The sequence below is a fragment of the Acipenser ruthenus genome, chromosome 59 (assembly GCF_902713425.1).
Source record: "Acipenser ruthenus chromosome 59, fAciRut3.2 maternal haplotype, whole genome shotgun sequence".
NCBI lineage: Eukaryota > Metazoa > Chordata > Actinopteri > Acipenseriformes > Acipenseridae > Acipenser > Acipenser ruthenus.
Window position 1 is genome coordinate 686,792 of NC_081247.1, and position 6,000 is coordinate 692,791.

Consider the following 6,000-nt stretch of genomic DNA (forward strand, 5'->3'; position numbering starts at 1 on the left):
GCTAATGTTGCGTTTTCTTCTAAAGGCCTTGGGCAAGTGTGAAATCGACTTAAAGTCTGATGCATTTTTTTAACATGGCGAAAACCAGCAACAATTCTTAGGCCTCCACTGACTCTCCGTAGAAAATATTCTGCCGAGTTCTCTGTATTTTACCACAATGACCTGCGCGCAGTGAGACGGAACTAAAGGCGGAGTGGAGCATCTTGTTAAATGTTATATATCTTTGTAGCGGCGCAGTTACACCCGACTGCAGAGAGATTTCAAACTACACGCTCTGCATCGTTCACATGACTGAACCCCAGAGGACAGGATAGGACAGCACACTCACAATCATTACTAACGAGAGCAACAGCGAAACACTCCCATCGCATACTATACGACATGTTTACAGAAACATACCTCAGCTTGATATAAATCTACGAATATAACGAGTGACACTGTTTTAGAGCTCTACGCATTTCTATTATAAGAGCCATTTCACTTTCGTTTAAGTTTGTATTTTCATATTGCATCGCCCTTGTTTGTCTGTTAGACAGGAAGTGGGCATCGGCCTCAATGCCAGCGAGCAGGGATAAAGAGCAGAGGAAGAGAGGAAGGGGGTACATTCGAGATCTCTGTTCTAAAAACAGTGGAATAAAAATCCTGCAATACTCTCTGGGCGATTAAGTGCTGAAAATGAAAAGAGAGAGGGTTCCTACCTCGTTGTTTTGTCCACTCGACCGCACTGCGCAGCTAGAAATCAACTTCCTCTCTGAGAATGTGCGCTGACAGGAAGGGCGCGCCCGAGCGCGGAAACCAAACAACTGAACTCCTCCCCGAATTGCAACATCGTTCATAACTGAGTCAGGACGGAGCTAGCCAAGAATAATCTGCAAGCACAGCCGAGACCTGCGCCGCGCCCACCCTCTCCCCCCGAGGTTTATAACGACACAGAGAGGATATGAGGAGATTGTTATATGCAGTTTGTTTAAATACAAACGGTTAGTTAACAGTTTGTTTTTTTTTGTTTTGTTTTGTTTTTTTCTGAATACGACACTATTATAGACTTGTGAGTACTGCGGTTCTGACTCATATAATACGGACTGTGTGGTTTTGTACAGGGCTGTGACAGCAGCGATATACAGGAATATACGTGTTCTCATTCAGGAAATGCACTGCTCCGATTGGCTTGTTTACACAACATCACGTGCAGCTCATTTTAAAGTAGTTTGCCAATCTTCCTGTGACCACTGTCATCACATTTCTGCAACATGTCTGTCGTGGAGAGATCAATCTCATCTCTGTGACAGCAAAGCAGGGCAAGACCACACAGCCGATCTGCACACATGGAAGATCTTGTCCAGCCCTTAAACAATTAATAATATTATTGCAACTGAACAACTTGTCGGCTAAAATAAAAACCGCTTCAGCAAGTAGATATTTAATGTGCTTTGTATTGTTGTGCAATGCGTGTGTATATGGTATAACAATACGACATTAATGCTTTGTGTTTAATTGTTTTGTATATTTTGTTTGTGATGTGTATCATGCAGTACGAAACAAAATTAACATTCATTTCAAGGGAAATTGCCTATATGTATATGCCTATGTATATTACAAGCCTCTTCCACTAGAGGTTTAGAATTGCAATATTAATAAGCTGGTTCACTACACTGCAGTTTACAAGCCTCTTCCACTAGAGGTTTAGAATTGCAATATTAATAAGCTGGTTCACTACACTGCAGTTTACAAGCCTCTTCCACTAGAGGTTTAGAATTGCAATATTAATAAGCTGGTTCACTACACTGCAGTTTACAAGCCTCTTCCACTAGAGGTTTAGAATTGCAATATTAATAAGCTGGTTCACTACACTGCAGTTTACAAGCCTCTTCCACTAGAGGTTTAGAATTGCAATATTAATAAACTGGTTCACTACACTGCAGTTACAAGCCTCTTCCACTAGAGGTTTAGAATTGCAATATTAATAAGCTGGTTCACTACACTGCAGTTTACAAGCCTCTTCCACTAGAGGTTTAGAATTGCAATATTAATAAGCTGGTTCACTACACTGCAGTTACAAGCCTCTTCGCATAGTTTATGACTAGGAACCTACCGAAATCGCGATTTCGCGGAAATCGTGAAATTGAGGGGTCACCGCGAAATTCACCTCTTAGGGGCCAATGCATACAAACAAGTACGGAGAGGGGAAAAAGAAAAATTGTTTAAATGAACTACTGCACAACGCAAGTGACGCAAACCACACATCTTCCTTCTGCAGAGCCTTTTTTTATTCCTTCACCGTCCCGTGTGCATTGCACTTACGCAAAAAACAAACAAAAAATGTCCACAAGTAACATTTACAAAATAAATTCTCCAAAGCAGTTAACGTTCTTGTTTTAATCAGCCTATCAGTGCGTCTTTACTGCTTTTATGTGATCTGTACTGTGCAGGAGAGGGCGGGACAAAGGTGCTGCATTGTTTTCATTTAGGTTGCTTAAATCTAGTTTTCAGCATTGGAGGGAAAATTGTAAAAATGGACGACAAAAAAAGCAAAGTATATTTCGGCTGATGATAGTTTAAAGATATTTCCCAAAGAAACTTCATGCAGACTGAGGTAATTGTTTTCCATATCTTAATGTGTCTTTGGAGAAAATACAATCGATCGCATTAGCTTCAGAATCGCACATTAAACAAAAGGCTACTTCAGAGGCTGCTGAACAGAACGTAAAATAAACAGCTTTCAGAAACCAAACTGGAAAGTCAGCGCAGACAAGAAGTATTCCTGTCTGCAAGTTAAATCAGTACTAAAATGATCCGGCACAGCCACCTCGCTTCAACCTGCTGATTACAGTTTGAATTTTACACCCGAATAGCCACGTCTTCTTTGTTTTGACTCGGTACTAATAAAATAAATTATTGTATAGGACAAATAACATGACAACAAACGTGCTGCATAGATTGACTTTATTAAAGTATGCCAGATGCCCTTGTGTAACCAAGTTTTTGGGCTGTTTCTAATCGATTTCCACATCTGTATAACTTGGAAAAGCTTTGCCTTAACTTCCAACCAATTCAGTGGATGCAGACGTGCAGTCTCAATGTATGGGCAAGTCAACTGCAGGGGGATGCTGCATACTCGCCTTTAACAAATGCCAGCACTCTGTTTTAGTACGGAAGCAAGTACCACTATTTTTAGGCTTTATGGTGTTCTGAAATACTGTCTACTTAGGTTTATTTAATGTTTAAACATGTCCGCGAAATCCTAATTTTATTCCGCAACATACCAGTGAAAAATACGTAAATTTACCGCGATTTAAGTAGACCCCTATTTATGACATGTTTACAGAAACATCCCATGGATGCCTTTAGCTTGATATAAATCTACGAATATAACGAGTGACACTGTTTTAGAGCTCTACGCATTTCTAGAGCCATTTCACTTTCGTTTCAGTTTGTATTTTCATATTGCATCGCCCTTGTTTGTCTGTTAGACAGGAAGTGGGCATCGGCCTCAATGCCAGCGAGCAGGGATAAAGAGCAGAGGAAGAGAGGAAGGGGGTACATTCGAGATCTCTGTTCTAAAAACAGTGGAATAAAAATCCTGCAATACTCTCTGGCGATTAAGTGCTGAAAATGAAAAGAGAGAGAGGGTTCCTACCTCGTTGTTTTGTCCACTCGACCGCCCTGCGTAGCTAGAAATCAACTTCCTCTCTGAGAATGTGCGCTGACAGGAAGGGCGCGCCCGAGCGCGGAAACCAAACAACTGAACTCCTCCCCGAATTGCAACATCGTTCATAACTGAGTCAGGACGGAGCTAGCCAAGAATAATCTGCAAGCACAGCCGAGACCTGCGCCGCGCCCACCCTCTCCCCCCGAGGTTTATAACGACACAGAGAGGATATCAGCAGATTGTTATATGCAGTTTGTTTAAATACAAACGTTTAGTTAACAGTTTGTTGTTTTTTTTTGTTTTTTTTGTTTTGTTTCTGAATACTACACTATTATAGACTTGTGAGTACTGCGGTTCTGACTCTGCAATAGAATACGGACTGTGTGGTTTTGTACAGGGTTGTGACAGCAGCGATATACAGGAATATACGTGTTCTCATTCAGGAAATGCACTGCTCCGATTGGCTTGTTTACACAACATCACGTGCAGCTCATTTTAAAGTAGTTTGCCAATCTTCCTGTGAGCACTGTCATCACATTTCTGCAACATGTCTGTCGTGGAGAGATCAATCTCATCTCTGTGACAGCGCAGCAGGGCAAGACCATACAGCCGATCTGCACACATGGAAGATCTTGTCCAGCCCTTAAACAATTAATAATATTATTGCAACTGAACAACTTGTCGGCTAAAATAAAAAACCGCTTCAGCAAGTAGATATTTAATGTGCTTTGTATTGTTGTGCAATGCGTGTGTATACGGTATAACAATACGACATTAATGCTTTGTGTTTAATTGTTTTGTATATTTTGTTTGTGATGTGTATCATGCAGTACGAAACAAAATGAACCAAAATATGCCTATGTATATTGCAGCAAAGGGGTTAAACTCAGATTATTCTTTGGTAATGTGCAGACCGCTACACACATTAGGTTAAACTAGTTTTCTGGATATGCGGCCCATGATAAAAGTTTAGTTGCGCACCTTTGCACTAGAGGTTTAGAATTGCAATATTAATAAGCTGCTTCACTACACTGCAGTTTACAAGCCTCTTCCACTAGAGGTTTAGAATTGCAATATTAATAAGCTGGTTCACTACACTGCAGTTTACAAGCCTCTTCCACTAGAGGTTTAGAATTGCAATATTAATAAGCTGGTTCACTACACTGCAGTTACAAGCCTCTTCGCATAGTTTATGACTAAGGACCTACCGAAATCGCGATTTCGCGGAAATCGTGAAATTGAGGGGTCACCGCGAAATTCACCTCTTAGGGGCCAATGCATACAAACAAGTACGGAGAGGAAAAAAAGAAAAATTGTTTAAATGAACTACTGCACAACGCAAGTGACGCAAACCACGCATCTTCCTTCTGCAGAGCCTTTTTTTATTCCTTCACCGTCCCGTGTGCATTGCACTTACGCAAAAAACAAACAAACAAAAAATGTCCACAAGTAACATTTACAAAATAAATTCCCCAAAGCAGTTAACGTTCTTGTTTTAATCAGCCGATCAGTGCGTCTTTACTGCTTTTATGTGACCTGTACTGTGCCGGAGTGGGCGGGACAAAGGTGGTGCCGCGTCGTTTTGATTTAGGCTGCTTAAATCTAGTTTTCAGCATTGGAGGGAAAATTGTAGAAATGGACGACAAAAAAAGCAAAGTATATTTCGGCTTATGATCGTTTAAAGATATTTCCCAAAGAAACTACATGCAGACTGGGGTAATTGTTTTCCATATCTTAATGTGTCTTTGGAGAAAATACAATCGATCACTATTTAGCTTCAGAATCACGCATTAAACAAAAGGCTACTTCAGAGGCTGCTGAACAGAACGTAAAATAAACAGCTTTCAGAAACCAAACTGGAAAGTCAGCGCAGACAAGAAGTATTCCTGTCTGCAAGTTAAATCAGTACTAAAATGATCCAGCACAGCCACCTCGCTTCAACCTGCTGCTTACAGTTTGAATTTTACACCCGAATAGCCACGTCTTCTTTGTTTTGACTCGGTACTAATAAAATAAATTATTGTATAGGAGAAATAACATGACAACAAACGTGCTGCATAGATTGACTTTATTAAAGTATGCCAGATGCCCTTGTGTAACCAAGTTTTTGGGCTGTTTCTAATCGATTTCCACATCTGTATAACTTGGCAAAGCTTTGCCTTAACTTCCAACCAATTCAGTGGATGCAGGCGTGCAGTCTCAATGTATGGGCAAGTCAACTGCAGGGGGATGCTGCATACTCGCCTTTAACAAATGCCAGCACTCTGTTTCAGTAAGGAAGCAAGTACCACTATTTTTAGGCTTTACAGTGTTGTGAAATACTGTCTACTTAGGTTTATTTAATGTTTAAA

General features: G+C 40.6%; 1 protein-coding gene across 1 annotated transcript in view; it reads right to left on the minus strand.

Annotated features, from left to right (window-relative positions):
* Positions 1 to 921, minus strand: part of LOC117410028 (butyrophilin subfamily 1 member A1-like) — a 69,743-nt gene extending 68,822 nt beyond the window's left edge. Inside the window, exon 1 of the mRNA XM_059018337.1 lies at positions 699 to 921. The gene's annotated coding sequence lies outside the window, so the exon portion shown is untranslated. The remainder of the gene's footprint in view (positions 1 to 698) is intronic.
* Between the last annotated feature and the right edge of the window lie 5,079 nt (positions 922 to 6,000).